This window comes from Mycteria americana, chromosome 1 (assembly GCF_035582795.1).
Source record: "Mycteria americana isolate JAX WOST 10 ecotype Jacksonville Zoo and Gardens chromosome 1, USCA_MyAme_1.0, whole genome shotgun sequence".
Lineage (NCBI taxonomy): Eukaryota > Metazoa > Chordata > Aves > Ciconiiformes > Ciconiidae > Mycteria > Mycteria americana.
Window position 1 is genome coordinate 155,754,277 of NC_134365.1, and position 21,393 is coordinate 155,775,669.

Sequence of the window (21,393 nt, forward strand, 5' to 3'; positions counted from 1 at the left end):
AGTTCACTGAAAAGCCATTCAGCCCCTTTGCAAGTTCCTGGGAGGTCTAACAGCTCAGCACACCTTCATTTAGCAATAGTCTCTCAAATACTGCCTTACAACAGCTCCTTCTCAGCAAAATGTTTTTCCATTAACCACTTCAGTGTCTCCACCAGCATGCTACATCTGAGCACTCTACATTAATCTTCTCCCATACTACTAGACTGTTCCTGGGGATGCCTGAAGAACTTGTTTCTTACCTGAGGCATGCCTTTTGCTCAATTTTGGCTCCTGTTCAAGATTTCTCTTTCAATTCCCCTTTTCTGTCATCATTGCTTAACCCTTCTCAATAGCAAGCCGAGACACCTGTTTGCACACTGGTCTGTCTTATTCAAGGTCTGTTTGAACTTCTCCGGGTCTTGAAATTACTAACAGCATGGCATTAATATAAACATTCCTACTTTGTCTTAGCATAACAGTCTAGAGAAAACTAGACTTGGTTAAAACAAAATAGCAGACGAATAACTAGCTACACTAACAGCAGCTATTAGCAAACACCTAAGGACAACCAAGAATATGGCAGTCATCACTTACAGTCTTGAGCTAATTTCAGCTCAGATGCTCTCTGGGTGGGATATGATTTCTACATATTCAGATGTATGCTTCCATAAAAAAATGTTAGCATACAGTGAAATACTGGCATTCCATTTATTATCATATCAAATTGAACTACAGTGTGAACTTCCAATTCTGTTAGGCATTTCTGATGTAGTTCACTAGCTGTCAGAGTCTCTTGATGCCTTTTGTTGCATCCTCTTGAAATGTCAAAGTTTTATAACCTGCAGCTACTCTGTCACTTCATCTGACTTTGTATATGAAATAATGTAGTGGGCATCAGATCACTGAATTTGGTCTGCTTGAAGGGTGAAAAATTTAAGTCACAGCTCAAACTAAGTAATACACCATGGCAGCCTTTTATTAATAGCATGAAAGCAAGTAGAGCATGGAATAGCTTTCTTATTACACTAATAATGACATATTAGATTACAGTACACTCATTTTTTGTCAGATTATATATCTTTGCTTCTAGAAGGGCAGAGAATTACAATCTTTGTCTAGCTTTAAGCGTGATAATTTTTTCCAAGAGTTTGGAGGCTTCTTGGTTTTGTTGTTTTAAGAACTATCACGAGTAGCAAACTACCTCTAATAAATATGCTCCTAAACAGAATTAAATTGCTTAATCATAATTTTTCATTCTTGTTCTATTTCAACTTTCTATTGTGACTAGAAGAGATATTTGAGTATTAAAAGGTTTAGGAAGCAATTAGAGCCTTCAACTTCAAAATTAGAAGAGCTTCATTGTTCTTGTGACACTGTGCTCAATCCTGCCAGTTACTGCTTTCCTCAGAGTACTGTCTTTCCTCCCCAGTCCTTTAGAAAAAATACCTTTGCAAGCATAAGTGGTGCCATACACACTTTGGCAAGCCCCAACATACAAAACCTGCACCCGAGCCTGTGAAATCATGAACAGTCACAAGAAAAAAGTGAAGTCTGAATATCGCTACCTAGCAGGCGAGCAAAGTCAGAGGCTGCTCACCAACTCCGCATGGTGACTGTAGCAGAGAGGAAGCGGAGGACTGCTCCCCCATCCACCACAGGCTCCTCTACTGTAGATACTAAAATCAAAAGAACAAATCAGATGAACCTCAGGTGCTCACCCAGCAGGGAGGTCTCTTAAGGAAACCCATAAACCCAAAGATATGCCCACTCCCACAAATAAAAACAGCTAAAAAAGCCAGCTTGAAATTGCTTTAATTTGCTTATTTAAGTCAGCTACTTGTTTTTAGAGAAGGGAAAACTTAGTTATTTTCTGTATAAGCATTCACTGCGTTTTGCAATTTCTTTTTCTGCCTAAAGCTACAGTTGAGCTGCTGAGACTAAGTGCTCAACACTTGTTAACATGAAATACTTTACTCTGTGCCTTACCATACCATCAAGCATAACAGGTATCACACTACAGAGAACTGAGTACAGTTTCAGGAGACAGATCAGGAACACGTCTAAGGTCCTAGGTGCATATCTTGCGAGCACATCTTCTTGTCTTGCCCTTTAGTCAACATAACCTGCTTTTGTTTTGTTGTTCTAATAACATGTTAGTCACTGGCATGAATATGAACAAAAATATAAAGAAGGCAAAGTGACACACAAATGTTAAAAGGATATTTAGGAAGAGAGTGCACTTAGAGCAACACATCCATTAGGTAGGACACCAAGCCTGAATAATCTCTAAATTAAGTTATGTGAAGTATATAACCTTGCATGGTGGCACTTTGGGTTTCACTCCTTGCCCAGTGTTACTCAGCTACACTATGAAAGTCAGTTTCTTGAAAGGACAGATACAATTTGTTATCTCTTGCTATACAAATTTTTAAAACAATACTATGGGGGTTTTGGCAAAGTCATCATTATCAGCACCTCTCTGCAACAGTAAGATAAAAAAATAAGATTACAAAAGACATTTGGAAGGGACTTTTCTAAGAGGCTTTTCAGACAAAAGCACCCTCAGAATAAAGGCCAACTTGGCTGATGTTAATTTATCTCCTTAAGTAACATCTCACTTAATACATAAATTCTCAGTGCAGATGAAGTGTTCCTTTCAGAAGGACTGCAGTTAAATTTAAAAATAATTTTCTTTCATAGGACTAAATTCATACACTTGACTGGACAGAGCTTTAAAACAAGTAATAACAGAAGCTCAGTTTTAGTAAGCCATGATAAAAGCCATAAAGATGCAAAATTCTAGGTGTGATATTTTTCACTACTTATTAGTTTACAAGAATAGCCACACAATTTAAGACAAACAGATGTTGTACAGTGTTATACTTCCCTTCTCTGCATTAGAGAGAGGGTTGAATCCAGCAGCTCAATAGAGGGAAGACTGCTGCAGCTCCAAGTCCCCAGGTTCAGCAAGGAGCAAGGCCCAGCTTGAACTCCCTGTTGGCACACACACAACACACATACATACTTGTATAACATGGTCAGCCAGAGAGATCAACATGCTGAGTGCTCAAACACACACAGGAAGCACCACAGCCTCATCCTGCTCCCCTCTCCAGTCTGAGCAAGATGGAGGTCCACTAGTGTGGATATATCTATACATATGTACAATACAGACCCCTCCAGCAGTCTGCCCAGTAGCCATCCCCAGGATTGCAGTCTCTCCAGTTGCTGCCACCTGGATATAAGAGCCCCCAAGACCATAGTCCGGCTCCTGTTGCTGTTACAGACTGTCTCTCATGCACCCGCACACACAGCTGGCTGGCACCCCCTTGGTCCCCCAGTAGCCAAACCACCATGGTCTCCCCCTTAGAGACAAACACACACACATAGGTCTCGCTCCTAGAGACCCTCAGATCCCACCGACTCTCTGGCAGCTAGTGGGACTCCCCTTGCAATAGCAAGCTCCTCCCCTGGTCTCACCCTTAGAGACAAAGACACACCTGTCTTCCAGGCTTGATCTTTGCTAGTGCTCACACACTCACTGGCACCAGAGACACAGGGGTCCCTGTGACTCAAGGTCCCGCTCCAGTTGCTGGCACTTAACATCTTCTCACTGCAGTGTCTGCAGTTGCTGGCACCATGGGCTCCATCCACCTGTGATCCCACTCCAGTTGCTGCACTCAGACCCCAAACACACCCAGGAAGAAAAAGTAATTTAACAAAGAGACAGGACAGGTTGCACCGATCAGGTGAAGGGCATGGACAGATAACCCTACAAACAAGCACTCTATTTACATGCAACCAGCCTTTTTTATCCCCTTATCCCTCTGTTTTCTCCACACTTTTTCCTCGCCAAATGACTTGGATCCCTCCCTTCTCTGCCTTTGGTTCATCCCCTAAACATCACATAGCAAGTCCTGTGCCATCCTGAAATGCTCTTTTCCCCGTCAGTCCAAAAGGTGCTCAAGCAGTGACCCATCTTGCTGGGTTTCACTCCTGGACTCTAGGGCTGAGGGTCTCCTGGGACAGCCCTAGGAGGGGCCTGGACAGGGTTTTCCTTTCCTCTAAGCCCCTAATTTGAGTTCTCCCTGCCCACCATTTCACCTCTGTGCTCCTCCACCGGCTTGTGGAGATGGGCCTTTGAGGGGCTGATGCCTCCTGGGATGGGCCTCCAAATATAGCCATGCAAGGTATTATTCAGGCACCTCCAACTGCCATTGTCTCTCTGCGCTCCTCTGTGGGTATGCAGACAAGCATTTATCATATAAACTAGCACTTTGTTCACCTTTGAACACTTAACTTGAAAGCTCCAGGAACATGTGAGATTAGAATGGCATAGTAGTTTTGATATGTTGATGCAAGTGCAATAAGCATTTATAGTATCACATGATTTATCTTTAAGACTTACAATTCAAAACTAGGCATCCTAAGCTTGAGCTGTGCAATTCACCTGTCCCTTTTAAAGCAACAGTGGTAAACAGGAAAAGTTGTTACTTGCAGCTGATCTGAAATCTCAGCTTGAACACAGGTCAAGAGTCATTTTAAAGCATTAGGCAGATGTATGTTTTCTCTTAACTTGTCTTCAAAGTACAGACTTCTCAATGCTAATGTCTGACTAATGGTTAAATGGAAATCAGGTAGGGAGAAAGTGATAGCAGGCAAACAACTCCACAGTGCTTTCAGTGCCATCACCACAGCACCCACCCTGCAGCACACCTGGCCACTTCTGCCAGTGCTGTCAATGGCCACATCACCTGCTGGTGCCCTGCGGAACAGATGGTGCTGAAGGATTAAAACCTTCATTTTAGTTGCCCAGTTTTATCAGAAAGCCCAGCCTATTGAGAGCATTCACTAGGCAAATTCTAGTTTTCAGTGTTGCCACTAGGTTTGAGGGACCCTGGCCAAGTTGCTTATCCCGTCTAGAACTCAGCTTTTGCACTGCATATGAAATAAGCTTGTCCAGCTCACCCAGATCTGGAAACAGAGACAGCAATTCACTAGCACTTAATTCCTTGGTAAATCTTCGAGCATGCCCAGTACTGACCTAACTAATCTCCCCAGGTCAAAATTACAAAAATTCTTGAATGTATTAACCGAGTTATATATTGGACTGTACCGGGGGGTCAGATCTGTTTCTAAAAAGCTTTAATTCATCTGATAGTAATTGTATATATGATGGCTTATCCTCCTAAGAACCAGGCATATGAATAGCTACCTTCTAACAATTCAGTTCACAAACTGTGACACAACCAGAATACCAAACTGAGGAAGATGATTAATCTTGTTTTATAACAAAACTACTTGCTTCATAATTGCTAACTCTCTAACAGTTTGTTCTTTTAGTCATCCTATTCACCAGGTTTTCTTGAGAAGGTAAAACTATCAGTTGTATGCCATTTTCAGCTTTAAGATGCTCAGATGACCTGATGGGATACCTCAATCTTTGCTTTTGCCATTTACTCTTAAGGGCTTAAACCAGTACAAACTTGTTCCTGAGAAGTCTAAACTGCATGCCAGACCCCACTGAGTGCCCTTCATTAACTTGTGGTGACTTGGACTTGTCTTAGCAAAAAAAAAAATTCAAGAACAATTCAGATACAAAACGAAAAATTTCAATGAACAAATGTTTACTTGCCACTGGGAGACACTTGTCAAGCTCCGTTTTCTCAGTAACAGGCCCGATGACTGGAGAAATGAGAGCAAAACTTTTCCCTTGAAGCAGATTCAGATAGTGTATAATACTAGTTAGAAGGAAGAATGCTTCACAGACAGTATCACTACTGGAGAACACAGAAAGAGAAGGCCATTCCACAACACATTAGAAAGCTGTGCCAATAATGGAGGGAATGAAGTTACTTATCCACAATGTGTAACAGCAGCATACAGGATGCATTACAACATAAAAGCTTCCAACATGCACACACAAGGAGTAGAGATTACATTAGAGGCACATCCTGAAATATCTCTACAGTAAAGAGGGATTTTTTTTCTTTTTTAATACACAGAAGTAGGGTAACATCTATATGTACCATCACAATATGTTGTGAGGGATTTATCCTCTAATATTAAAACACAACTTTTTGAAGAGTGCAATACTGAATAAAGGGCAATAACTGCCAAGAAAGCGAACAAAGCCTCATTCTAAGTTCATACAACTTATTTAACCATACTTGAGTGAATTTACCTTTTACTAAATCGCATGGTAGTATGCAATACCACCAAATTCAGAAAATACAGAGAGGAGGAAACCTTAAATTGGTTTTAGAAAATATTTTCTAATTCTCTATGCAGGCAACACCTTCTTCCTTCTCCATTTATTTCCACCTCTACTGCAGCAATATCAGACCAAGAGTCACATTACTCTAGGTCATCAATGTTATAAATACGGCACTGTAGGAAAGAGTCATTACTATCTGAGCAGTTGCCTCTACTGATTAGGCTTTTATCAATATCTCTATAGTAGTAGATGAGTAATGTTAGCACTGCAGTACACAGTAATATTGCTAATCAAGAGAACAAAACATACTTTACAGTGTATTCATCAGGGAGGCATCTTTCAAACAAACTGTGCTGCAATAGAAGCCTTCAGGGACTTCTGCAGAAACAACCAGAAAAACAATACTTCCTTCTCTTAGTTTCTCACACTTCTTGACTCCTGATACCTTCCAGATTCCTAGATATCAGAAAAAGTTCTCTTCAGGCAGGGAACAGCATCTTTCCCTAACGATGGCGTCCTAACATACATCCTAACCTACATCCTAACAAAATAGGCCTCCTAACAACCAACCTGTGGAACTGGGTCTAAGCATTCTCTTGGGTTTAATTTTTAAGTTTACACTTAAACTGATTAACATTGACAAGTGTTTAATGCTTCAAACATTTTAAATAGTCCAAGTATGAAATTGAAGTCCCAGTCCACAACATGATATGCTCTGATAAACAACTGAGTGTTTTACATCACTTTTGAAGTTTCACTCTCTCCCTGCTTCTCCTCCACATCAAATTGCAGCTCTTCATTTGCTATGAGAATTGTTTTTATTATATCAGAATTAGAAAACTGCAGGACCCACGGCTACATTAGACCACTGAAAGCATGGAGAGAGTTCAAGGACAACACAAAAGTCTGCATGCACCTGCAACTAATCAACCAAAAATATTCAAGAGTATTAAGACCTTCTACAAGAAAACCATTTGCTCAATGGACAACTGTTTCTAGGTTGTCTTTCTACTGAAAGCATAGCTTTGGTTTGCATTAATCATTTTGGAAGAATCTGGTTCATCACCCTTTCTCTAGGATGCTTTTTTAATCAGAAAACTATCTAAGCTAGTAATTTTCCCCTCTTATTTTTCTTTCTCCTTATTTCAAGGAGTTAAACATAGCAAAAACAGTACTTTATTTCAGTGTTCCTTTCTTACATCAGCCTCCTTACAGGGGGAAAAAAAAAGGGGGGGGGGGGGGGGGCGGAAGGCTCCAGAGTGCCAACCACTTAAGAGTTGAAGTCGGATCTATTCTGCTGTTAGCTTACTAAGTGGTAAATAGGCTTTGAAGGCAGCCCTGGACAGGAAGGCTCCTACATAAGATACAGGATTTTCCTCCAACCTGGAGGAAGTAATAAGCCTTCCTACAAAAGAGCAAACTAATAGCAGAGCACGCTAAAAGAACTTCTAGGAGGAAGTCTCAAAATGCAGACAGGAAAGGACAGCAGAGAACTGCAAACACTTGCTTCTAAAAGGCTCTTGAGCATGAAACCCAGGAAAGAAACAGGTTTCTCACAAGCTCAGACAGAGAGGCAGGAAAACCCAAGTGTGGATTCAACCAGACATGAGTCAGAAATTGGCTGTTTGTCTTGTTAAGCCATTTGCTTTTTCTGCAGTAGACAGGGGAGCTAGCATTAAAAAAACCCACACAAAACAAAACCAAACACATTTTGTTATTTGGCAGAAGGGCAAATTATTTCAGAAGCACAAGGACTGGTGCATTCAAGCAAGGGAGATGGGAAGGGCTACTCAAAGAAGGAATATGGAGACTTGGAATGGTGATGCATCTGTTTTGGTCACATTTCATTTCCCCCTCTGAACATCTATATCCTTGGTATCTACAGCATGCAATTTGTTTCCACAAAAATAGTTTTATATGTATACACATACATACACACAGAGTATACAGTTATATCTTTATTCCTCCCAAAAGCGACAGCTTAAAATAAATTCTCAAGTCTACTCCATGGGATGTTTCAGAATGCAATAAAGTCAGTCCTGTAACTTTTTCCAAGTCCAACAATATTAACATGCACACATCTGCTATCATGTCTTTCATTAAGGATACAGCATGCACAACAACTGTTAGAAGGTTAACTAGCAGGCTCTATTTCAGTCCCCCAAGAGACATCAGGTTGGCAGAAAGACTGCATACCACTGGCCAAAGTTGCTTTCACGCCTCTTCTATTGAAGGATTATCACCATGAAAAAGGTGAGTTGAATTTCATTGTATTTCTTGCATCTAATAATGTCGACCACCTAAAATACACCCCACCACCACATTCTGAAGCAAACCACAGTAGATTTAAGCCAAACGTAATAACACATTAAAAAATGAAATCATTAAAACCTTTTTAATCTTGTTGGAACATATTTCATAGTATTCACGTCTATTTATTAAGACCAGGTTATACCCTAAAATGTACCAAAAAAATCTCAATAGCAAGGATTTTATCTTCCTGTCTTACCCAAAACAGAAATACAAACAGGCTCATAAAATAGAATAACTATCAGCATTTTCAGAGGTGGTATTACTTGGAAGAGCAATATAATGTCTGTACCTTGAACTACTGTTTTGAAAGCTCAGTTCTACAGAAGTAGAAAAGAGACAGCCAGATATACACACGCACTCTTTAGAATGGGTTTATTTTAAAGAAAAACAAAGGAAGACAGTACTGCAATCCCACTGAGATGCAATATAAAGCAGGAACTTCATTTTTATGGGGCTTAACTTCCATGAGTGTACTTTGGATCTGTCTTTCCCAATTTGCAAAAAAGTGAATTTGGATAATTTATGTTAAAAGTTGCTAGACACATTCATGTATTTTTAAAGAGAATAATATGCTTTCACTCCAGAGACACTCAGACTTATAAAAGACAACTTATATTCTTGTTTGGAGCATAATAAGCAAGAAAGGATATTAATACTAGTACATAAAAGTAAATCCCAACATCAAAAGTAAACTGCAGAATTGAGGCATGAAAGAAAGTGTGTTTGAGCTTTTGACTTAAAAAAGGATTATTCCTCTTAGGCACAGTCCTTAGTTTGCCAGGCAATCTTGCTCATTCTCTTTTTTAATGCTCTAAAAACTACAGTGGCTTCTCACCAGACCAGGATTACATTTAAAAGCCTACAGTGAGCCAGGTAAAGGCCATCTCAGTACATGTCTCCCGTCACTAGCACAGACTCAGTTCTGAAATAAAGATTTATTATCCCTGAGGAGAGCTGTGGTCCCCAGCAGGGAACAAAACCACAAAACCCCACACACCCCCCATGAAAATGGTAATGTTGAAAGGAAGCACATTCTCAGCAGACAGCTACCTCCTCAAATGGCTGGCCCTTGCTGTGAGAAGTAGGTAAGCTCCTACCTTCTTCAGAAGTCTCCACATTTCTCCTCAGTTTTATCACTCTTCATTCCAAGCAACAGAAATGGAACAGTAATAGTGAGGAAGGGGAAAGAGGCCAGGTACAGGGTGTCTCAACCAATTGAACATCCAAGGGCTTGCGCTTCAAGCTTTATGTCTCAGGACACAGGGGTACCTGGACTTTGGTTTTTTCCCTCTGTAACAACTTTGGTCTCCTTTACCTTATATACCTCACTATTTCTGTTCACTCCTTCCCTAGGCTCAACCAGTCTGCATACTTCCCTTTGGCATTTGAACAAAGAGGAAAGAGTACTTTTCGCATGTTCTGTTGCACGCTCAAAGCATCAACCACACTTGCTTCACATTCTTTCCCCTTCCACTGATGTTGTAGTTATAACAATAATCATCATCTTTAAATACTAGTAAATCACAAGGGAAATTCATGTTCCCATGAGAGTTGGTAGCCATGTCTACCATCTTAAAAAATAAAAAAGTGATGGTTCCATTTTTAAGACTTTCAAGCAAATAATTTATGCTTTTCAGAAAAAGTATTACAAAGCAAGCTCTCCTAAAATTGAGTCAGCTGAAATATGGAGCAACAGGAGAATTTCCAACATCCAACTAGTGCTACAGCTACCATCTTGGATGAAGATATATCACCCTCAGCCATAAAAGTGGGATTACTTAGATTTTTATCATGCTTAAAACCCACCTACACCATTTATGTCTTAACTAAACTGAGACCATTACTTCTGCCATCTATGTATCATAAACCAAACAAACCCCATCTCATTATGGGCAGCATTTCATAAATAATTTAGAATGGCAATTTCATTTCCTTTAGATCAGGACTTCAGCCCATTGAGAACAAGGAATCATTACTACTCTTATCAAATATTTACTATATGGCTGTTCTGGCATCATCACAAGAAACACTGCATGCAAGTGTTATGCATTAGAAAAAATACAAAAGCTACATTTAAAACATTTAAAAGATGCTGGCAAGCAGGCAATAGCTGGGAAATGCAAATAAAGCTGACAGCCTAACTTTCACTGCTGATTCTTTCCAGGACAAAAGGCAGCCGAACAAGACAGCTTAACCCTTTGCTCTAAGGTCAACATGCTTTAAGGTCAACATGCATCAAGTAGTTTTTCATAAAATGGACATTTGTCACTGCCTGAAAAAAATTAAGTAAAAACATTTTTAGTGAAGCAAAGACAATCAACTTTTTTCCCCATACAGCTTTCCATCAGTGTACGTTATACACTTAGAAAGGTCACAAGTGTCTACCAACTTCATGCATGCAATAAAAGTATATCCATCCCTCTCTGCCAGCAACATTTCTACCTTCAGAAAAGCAAACCTAGCAAATCTAACTAGGAGTGTAACATCCACAAGACAACCTGTAAGATGATGCAGAATGCGGGGGCCTTAAAATAACACACTACCTTCAGTATCCCATTCCCAGTCACAGAAGGAAAGCTTCAACATTATGTTAAACCTATTGTTTTAGACTGTTTCACCAAGCTTTTACTGCTCCTGGCAGTAGCCATATAACCACATCTCAACGCAACAGGTACACAGCACAATTACAAGACTTAGCAATCCCATTGCAACTTTCAGATTTAAAAGCACGACTGCCTATCCCAATTGACAGAGTTACAGCTTGCACTGCAGCAATAACCACCACAATTGCTGGTTTCTGGCAGGACTCAGTACACGCTGTAATGCAACAGTTTTTCCAAGTGAGTCTACAGTAAAAGGCCAAAGGAACATGCTTCCCTCAGCCACTTGCTCTCTCTACAAAACTGTTAGAAGACAGTATTAAGTATCACAATCTCCTGCAAACCACATGCCTGTGATAACAAGCTTACAGATTTTAAGTGTTGTTTGCAGTGATGCAGTAGCAATTAATGCCCTCACAAAAAAATTCCCAGCCTAAGCATCATATGGTTATTTAGATAAACAAAAAATCTTCCAAAACAGACCTGGACAAGACCAAAATAATGCTGGCTGGGAATGTTTTCAGGTACAAAGCTTGTTTTCTAGGCCAGACCAAAGTTTCAAGGCCTGCACTCTCAGGACAGCAAGGCACCTATTTCAAAAGATGTCTTTATTTTCTAACCCCTTTCCTAGCAACAAGCAACCAGGCTGCAAGACTGACCATTCTGCAATCCATTTCTCAGAGCAGAGGGTGAACACACTAACATTTCCCCATTGTAAAGAATGAAGTAGCCCTCAGCTACCAGAAGCTAATCACTACTGTGCTCAGCACCAGCTTTCAATCCTCTTTTGCTGCCAGTCTGCATTGCCACTTTCAAATGCATCAGACAGACACCCACTAAATTAGGAACTGCACTTCTTCCTAGCATAGCCTGCCAAGACAGCTGCACTGTTTTCTGTACTAATGACTCGAGAAGGTACTAAAATAAAGTTTTGGCACCAATGTCCACCAAGAGAAGGTACTCCCATCGTTACTGGAGATGGCTATCATTGTGTTTTTCTTTTTAGTATGAGAGTCATGCAAAAATATATTTAGTAACCTAGTATGGCATAATCCTTTCAATCATATGCTTCAGCTCAGTTTGAGGGAGATAACAAAAGCACATTTTGTTGGCTGTAGTTTTCCAAGCACCAAAGGCAGTTGGATCTTCAAAGGAAGTGAGGGTCAATTTATCCCTCCTGCATAAGGCCCAGCACACAGCAACAGCTGATTTGGCTCAGCTGGGGATCAGATGACCCAGATCAGACTGTTAGGAAGGAGGGAGGCAATTTCTCAGTTAGGCTAGGAGAACTCATTTGGAGTTCACTGTGCCATTTCCTCTAACTTCTCAAAAGGGATGCATATGAGAAGATAGACAAGCTAGGGCAAAGAAGCCCAGAGAAACCCTACTAACATAAGAATACAGGCTCAAGGAGGATATCAGTGGAACAATGAACCAGGAGACCTGAGCAGAAAAAGACCTATAAGAAAGGCTTTTCAGAAGAAACAGGAACCATAGTAAGATTAGCCAAGGCAGCACTAAAGGGAAACTGAGGCACTGGAATAGGATGCGTCTGGGCTTAAAGACCAGTATATTATTCTTGAGATCGTGCATGGAAGAACAGAGGATCCCAAACCACCTGCAGAGGAAGCAAAGCTGGACAAACAGTGCTTTAGTAAGCCATGTGAGGCTGGTAGATACCATCCAGAGCAAGGGTTGTACACTTTCTGGTATCAATTATAGCTAGAGCCCAGGTTCAGAATTTAAGCCTTTTCAGGAATGTCTCCAGTGTTTTAAAGGGCTGCTGGAAACAGATTGCACACCCATGAACTGTGCAACATTAGACCAGATGTTTTAACACATTTGCTAACTAAAATAAACATTTTTAGCAAAGAGCAACAGCTCAGTTGTTTTATGTAAATGGATGGAAAGGCTGAGCCCAGTATGGAAGGAGTATCATTAATCCCTCAGAAGTCTTCTTCAAAGAGATGAAGAAAAATCTTCCTCCTAGAGTAGTCTGTCAAAGCTTCCAGATCCTCTTTTAGAACCTGCATCTTTTAAGAGTGCATCCCACAATTTAAACCACTTAAGCTGGTAGATTCACTTCGCTTTTTTTTTTTTAAGAGCAAATTCCAATCAGAAGCAGGAAAGCTGGCCTAATTTGCCAATTTGGTGGTCAAGTTCTAAATAAAATTTCCAGCAAGCTTCAACTGACCACATAAGTGGAGAACAGAGGAGTATTTATAGCTTGCTCTCCCTCAAGCCACCAGCTCAAAAACCACAGAAGGACATATTACAACACATGACTTCAACCATGTGATATCAAGTGCTCAAGCTTCTCTTTCAGCCAAGGACTCCCTCTCTTCTATGGAATATTCTTTCACCTTCCTTCCCTCTTTGCTATTTTAAAACAGAGATAGAAACCCATTGCATTAATGTGCCCCAAACTATTTTAAGAAAAGATAAGTCAGGTACACTGAGATCAAAGGGGTTTTACTTCCATACTTTCCTTCCAAACAGTCAAATAATCTTCACCACCTTTTACTCAACTTAAGGCCTCAGAACCTTTCCAGAACTCGTCAGCTCTTAACCCAGTAAGAAGTCCTCCAAGGACAGCTTACAGCCCATTATCGTGATCCAATATTTCTTTATGGTAATGGCATTGAATAAATAAGTCTGTTTACACAGACATCCAGACTTGATGCTATTTTCTATCTTCCTCTCATTCCCACACTCCCCAAACTGAACTTACATGTAGTTTCAACACCTAAATGCAGCTCCAAAATAACCTCTCGGAGCACATCCACCCACAGTCAGTGCTCCATGGTGACACAACTATCTTGTCATGAAAGCTGAGACCGGCCAGCTCAAGGGCACAAGCATTTTCACACTTCTTGTTACTAGTTCAAGTCTAGTAGCTTTTCTTTTCCAGTCTCTCAGGTCACACTTACACATCAGCAGCTTCCAAATTAAGTTATAGGCATGTAGCCTCTTCAGGCTCCAGGAGAAGACTTCCCCATCCACAGCTCCCTACCTGCCTAGTTACTCACTACCATCCTCTTTCAAAAAGGTTAGGGCTTCCTCAGATATTATGAATACCTGGATTAAGGAACATGAATCAGTCAAGCTTAACAAATTACTCAGTAGTTTAAGAAAAATCCTTTTTTTTTTTTTTTTAATGGGAAAAGGTTTCAGAGTAGCCACATGAGCAATTAAAGCCAGTAGGGAGTGATGAGAATAACTGGGTATAAGCTGACTGCAATAACTTTTATTTAACTGGAACCATGGGAGCCAAGGAGAAATACTTTAACCTGGTCAGGTCAACAGCTATTAAAGCCTCACCTCCGCCTACAGTAGTTTTTACTGAGCAGATGTACACCGGGAAGTTGCTGTGAACCTCTATTATGGCAATCTTAAAGCATGAATGAACAAACACACCAAGAGGTATAATTACTGCTCAGAATAACAACCTGTGGAGTCTGTAGGTTATCACTTTAAGATGTTATGTAGCTTTATCCACAGAGCCTGTTTTAAACTAGGATGTCTTATTACTATCATCTGCTCAGAGATGAAAACCAAGATGGCTGCAAAAGAGGCAAGAGAGTATTTTCTCCGTTAAATTAGCATTAAGCACAAGTCAACAGTTCTTATTTTAGAATCAGAATAATGCAGGTTAGAAGGGATCTCTCCAGATCATCTGGTCACTTTTTATGGAAAGAGTTAAAAAGCATGAAGCATTTTCAGACTAGTCTGACATTAACGAATGTTTCATTGCCCATTTTAGAAATACCAAGTTTAAATAATTATTTTCAGAACAAATTAATTCCAAATATCCTTAGCAAAACAGATCATGTATACCTTGTCTTCACGCAGAGAAAACCTTGTTTTTTAAGCATTTGACACTGGCCCTCACACTAAACCAAAGAAACCTTCCTTTACCAGTCTCCCACAGTTGCCTGTGAAAGGGTTAAAGGTGCTATAGGCTTGCACAATCTTAACAAAGGATTCCTGTGCTGGCTAGCATCCTTATTTCAATAAAACATGTTCCGATATACACATGGGAGGAAATGCTAAGCGTGTAATGGCTGTTCCATTTTCCCCTCAAGTCATTATGCTTTGATTGCACTTAGAACTTTGGGACGGTTGAGCCACATGACATGAGAGTGCTACAAGAGAGTGCACATCACAGGGTTAGTTTGGGGAGCAAAGGCTGGAGTTATTTCCTGGTTGGTTGGTTTGTTTTTAAGTAACATTCCCTCCAGCATGTAGTCCCCCAAGTGCTTCTCCTCATTTCATAAATCATAAGGCTTCCTGACATTTATATGAAGTGTTAACTCCCACCCCTCTCCCAATTACTCCTTTTCTGATGCCAGATGCTACCTACAAAACAAGCCAGTGTTCCATGGATGTCAGCAACTTGTCAAATCAGCCCTGACTCATCAGTCATCGCTCTGGGATGTCACTGCATCCCAGTCAGAAGCACCATCTAGAACCCCAGCACTCGGCAGCACTCTTTCCCTCACAGTAAAACTTGCTACTACTTCACCCGTTTCAGCTTCAAACCCAGAACAACAGTTACCTTTTTCAGAATGCACCCACACACACTTGATTGCCCAATGGTTTGTCACTCAGAGCGTGAAATAAAACAGATGTCTCTATCAACAAGCCAACAGCACGTCCAAAATAGAAGGGAAAAGAAAGAGCAAATCTGTCTCCGCTGCCAGATTCCCTTCTAGCAACTCTTACAAGATAACAAGAGCTATATGCCACTGCATCAGCCTGCTTAACATTTCTGCTTTGGTCTTTTCTACATACTACAAGAAACTGAAGAGAAGTCCAGATCACACCTTTAATCAGTTTAAGGAAGAAGTGACATGATGTGGCTGCCTGCGGCCAGCAGCACCGCCACAAACATGCTTTTCCACTCCTGTGCTGATCTAACCACCCAGCACCAGGTGGGAAGCTCCCTATGCTAGAGTCCAGGGGCTGTAAACACCACATTTCTGCTTTTCCCCAGTGCATCTCCAAGACACAGATATGAATTTGACAGCGAAGAGTGCAGTGACACTTTTTCCCCTCATCATAATACTCTTCAAAGATCAGCTAAAAGCCACATAACCAAGCAGCTGCTGTTCTGCAACAAAAAGTAGTCATTATAAGTGGAATTAAGTGGTCTGACTGGGGGCAGAGGGAGAAGGCAAGAAGAAAAGCCAATGCTACAGTCTTACTAGCCTTAAAGTTTGGAAGTATTTGCAGTTGTCTCAATTAATGACTCAACTACAACCATGACCTAACCAAACTTTGTTTGGCTTTTGTCATTTTTAACACGCAAAAAAGCAAATGCATCTGTAAAAGCATTATTATTTTCAGTTTAAAATACCTTACTATTTGTCATATGCAGGAAAATAGCAAAGGAATACTGATATTTTAATTCTACATGCCCACCAGAAATCTAGCCTCCAGTCGTTTTTTTAAAAAAACTTATTCTATATATATGCTGACATAAAAGTTCTTTGAACAAGTCACAGCAGATACCATTAACAGAGTAAAAATGCTCAAGGTAACCTTTTCACTTCTTAGGAAGTAAGTCAGGGGCTTAAGAACCTTTCTTTAAGGAAAAAAGATAAGCCTTTCAAACTTGAGACCTCCTGAGCTGAAAAGAGACAGGATATGCAAAACCACAATCCAGATTGCCCTTTATAAACCTGTGTTTATACCTGCCCATGTTCACTGTGCACTGCTTCACAAAAGCATGTGAAGCTTTCCTATCACTTCTATGTCATTACAGCCATTAAGTATGGAAGTTTAACCTCCTTACACCAGACAAAAACTTACAGCATCAGTAAGTCAACATATTCGTGAATCATGTTAAAGTGATCATGCCGTTCAGGGCTGAGGACAGAGCTTTTTTCATTTTCCCTTCATTTGTCCCCTCCCAGTGCCAACACACAGGCACCAAATTAGGCCATCTGGTCACCTGACAACTGTAAATAGTAAACAGTCAGTTAACATTGTTTAAGAGATTAACGACACTCCCGCATTCACAGATGAAGTTATGATAAACCTGTGGGTTAGTTTTGGTTTGGTTTTGGTTTTCTTTTTAATCTTAGAAGGTGAAAGAATTTTGTAGTTGTGCTCAATGACTGTCATTAAAATTCTTATCTCGGTTTTAACCCACCTGCCCCCATCCTCCCCACTATGATATTAAAGACCAGCCATACATTTAAGTGGCTATATATCTGTTGTACGAGGATATACATTCCTGCAAAGAGCTTAAAGTCAACAAGAAAGAGTGGATTAGTTTAGAATCCTTAGAACTACTTTAAGGTAGTCAGGAATTGGTTGAAAATCTGGTGCAAAAGGATAGGAATACTAAACATTCTTAAAATGAGACAGTATAAGACATTTTAAAATCTGTATATTAGATTAATTAAATTAATGTTTAATTAACTTGACAATGTTTGTAATAATTGAGGTTACTTGAGAAATCTTTGATTTTTTTTTTTTTTTAAGCCTAGATGAACACAAGGTTTTTATGAGAGTTAAGCTTTCCAAAGTTCATACTGGTGGTCAGGAGGCTAGAATGCAAAACATTAAGGTAACTCTTAAGATCACACTTACTGTTAATGTAATTCCACGGATAAATCAAAGAAAAGGAAACTACACATAATTTACTAGAAAGGATTGCAACTATTCTGTAACACACAAAACACCAATGAACAACAACAGCATTTCAGTACATTCCATGTTTACAGAGAAAATGCTGAGCATTAAACTAAAGAAAAGCACTAACATTAATCAATCAAAATCTGCTTATAGTGTAAGGAGTCTTTTTGACCAAAGCAAAATGTCCAGCCTGAACTTATTTACATTATATTTCTGCTAACACCAGCATAAAAGTTAATTATTGTTTTAGTTATGACTTGGTCAATAAACTGTTTTGAGCCTACCTTTGCAGTATCCTCTCATACATATCACATTTCACATGAAAAAGTCTGTTTCTACATAGGGACATTTTATAGTAAGATTAAATGGTAGCCTAGTTTTTAAGAGCTTTCATGGCAGTTAAATTTTAAATAATGCCTTCTCCCTCTGAAGGAAAAAAAAAATTGCAGAATAAGCAGGACATCAACTTTCCCAACAACATTTCCTCCACATTTGTTATACTCTACCCAAAACACATCCAGTGATTGATACGCCATTTCTGTTACCCACCAGTAAAGTGTGATACCAGGCCCATCTATACACCTAAAGTCATAATGAAAGCTTAAGAGGTACCAGGATTAAAACATCTGAAGATAGAAGGCATGCAAAGGCATAGCATCAAGCCAAGGCCATAGGCAAAGAAACCAGGTATATTTTAACAGAAGACCACAACCCTCCTTGAAGTCAGCTTTGGCACCCCAGAGTCAAACACTCCACTCATTCAAGAAACACTGTTTATATGCCAGTCTGAGAAATTACAGTTTATTCAACTCTAAGTCGCCTCATGCATAAGATGAAATAGACTTCACCTTTTTCTGGACCACCATTCTTTAGGTGTATTATCATCCAAAAATAAGATTAGATTGAACTCTTTAGACTAGTGCTCTGGCAGAAACAAAACTAAAGAAACTATGGTTATCAGCAACCTACCTACAACTGCCAATAATAAACTTATGATTGCAAGAGCAATTTCTCAGAGGCAAGTGTCATTCAACTATCTTCCTTGTAGCTTCGCAGTGTACTATCCACACTTCATGGAAGTCAGTCAGTTCTATCGTTTACAGGATGGACTTGGTAGCCAAACCTTCTCCAAAATACACACAGCCATTTCTTCCCTCACATTAATCATTATACTCTTATGCACATCATATATGTTCCTATAACAGTAGTATTTTTCATGGGTTTATTTTGTAATGACCTCCTGACGAGTACAGCAGGTTAATGTTAGCTAACAAATGCCGCTGCTGATTCAGATCCACCTCAATAGAGGCCACTTATATTCATTACAAGTGGCATAAAATACTTACACAAGCACAGATAATGGATACTGGTGTTTGTACTTCCTTATAAACATTTGTGCAAACAACTCATTAACAGTACTTTGAAAAGACATGAAGGGCTATGTAAAGTGCTAAGCATGAACTGCAAGTTGCTAACGCAATTCAGATATGAAATCCATTTCAGTTCATCTACATGTCTACTTCACAATGTAAATTAGAAGCATTAGAGACAAAAAAACTACTGGGTAAACAGTTCCATTCCTTCCCCCTCCCCAGTTAATCCACACAATTCTCTCTGGACAAGTACTTGATACACAAAGCTTCTTTTTCTACATACAACTATTTTGATTATTAACTTTAATTTTGCAAAACTTTACTGGCACATCAGCAGACATGCTTTTCAGAGGATTTCACAACATCCTATCTTAGTGGAGAAGTAGAGGAAGAGCCTAATTGTCCTTAATCCTCTATTTAAAATAGGTTAGATGAAATCCTCTTTTGACTGAAGCAAAGAGATTAGTCAGTGCCACCAGGAAAGAGAAACACTATTTTTCCCTCACCCTGCCCCGTGTCTAGATGAGTTTAATGATTAGTGAAGAAACAAATTAACCAGTCTCCTATTTCAAAACAGGAAATTAGTCTACACAGAAGAGGAGAATAAATGGAAAAGTGTCCCTACAAAATCTCCGAATTCTTAAGCTTTCATGCTTGTAGTTACTACCATGATAACATAAATAAGAACAAGCATCCCAGAACACAGTTTCACAGCACACCTCGGTAACCAGACAGAAGATCTAGTATGAAGTCCTTTTTTTCTTTTTAAATACCAATACAGATCTGTATCCCTGGTAAATCTTGACATAATTCTTGACATTGCCAAATGAAGCGCATACAATTTCAGTAAGTACATGTGCACACATCTGCACGTGAATGCATATGCATGTATGCAGATGGAAGAATAAAGGGGGAAATTGTGGGTAGCAGAAGGAGAAGCAGTGTAGAACAGTTAAGCAACAAGAAAAAAACAACCCAAAGACACAGTCATTATAGGCTTATGTCCACACCCAGTTTTCTTCCTGTGACACAGTACTTTTATTACCTAAAAACATTAAACTACCCTTACAACTTCTCTCTATGGAAAAGCTAGGTAATACTGTCATCCCTATCCTAAGGAAAGATGAATGCACAGATAAATTAACATCCAGATCCGCAAAGATATTTGGGTGCCTTATCAGCCTGTGGTCTTCTGTGATGTTCCAAACAAAATCCCCAGCCACTGGCTCATCTCAGGCTCCTAGAATAATCCAGGCTAGGCTGCCAGTTTCTTCATAGAAACAGTGCATTTTTAATATAGCATCACAAATACTCAACGCTTAAAAATTAAAATCAAAGTTCAATTGAAAAAAACCAAAACAAAACTCTTTTCATGATGACTCAGAGCATGTTTGTGCCACAGGCTTCTCAGAGTCATTACTGAGAGAGAGGGAAAAAAAAACCACAACTGGTGTCTGTATGATATAGAAAAAGAATCCTTGGTTTGCCTTGTCTACCTGCAGCTGTTGCCATGGCAATTATAGCAGAGAAGATAATAGCATTCCAGTGTCATTCTGCCTCATAGCTCAGGATGAACTTCAACTGAAATGTCCCTTGACAATTATACAAACAGAAATATTACATTATCCTGTGTAATGGTAAACCAGTAGAATAAGAAGCATTATTCTGCAAAAATATAATCTGACTAAGAGACTTACATGAGGAGAGGCAGGCCATTTTGCTCAAAAAAAAAACCCAGTAAAGTTGAATCCAGTTGCATAACAGGTGCTAAAACATCTGCTCAGTCTTTTCTGTGGCACAATTTTCTCTTGGTTTCCTCTCCCTGCCACACCTGCACATGACATGGAGGAGGCATCTCACCATCAATCAGGTTGCAGCTCCTCAAAAAACACAACTGTTTTCTAGTTGCACTTAAACCTAGTTAGATTAAACAAGTTTTTTTATCCCCATCTCGACAGCACAAGCAGTAGCCAGCTATGATATTTGTGGAACATTTTACTTGTCAGCCCAGTTACTGGTTTTTTTAAGTGTTTCAGGTTTAAAAAGCAGACTCATTAGAAAATCCCATTCCACCTTGCGACTTCTCTTGTTTCATTGACTATTGTATGACAGGAGCAAAGAATGAATGAGAAACAGTGATCAGAGATGTTAAACTATAAATATGCTACGTTGTACCTTGCCCTCTTCCATTCCCAAAAATGATTTTGAAAAGGCTTCCTGCTTTCAGTATTGATGCTCTGTGGTGCTTTAGAAAAGGCATAAAAGC

General features: G+C 39.7%; 1 protein-coding gene across 3 annotated transcripts in view; it reads right to left on the reverse strand.

Moving 5' to 3' along the window:
- ATP11A (ATPase phospholipid transporting 11A) overlaps positions 1-21,393 on the reverse strand; it is a 132,752-nt gene that overhangs the window by 104,376 nt on the left and 6,983 nt on the right. The gene's annotated exons all lie outside the window — the stretch shown is intronic.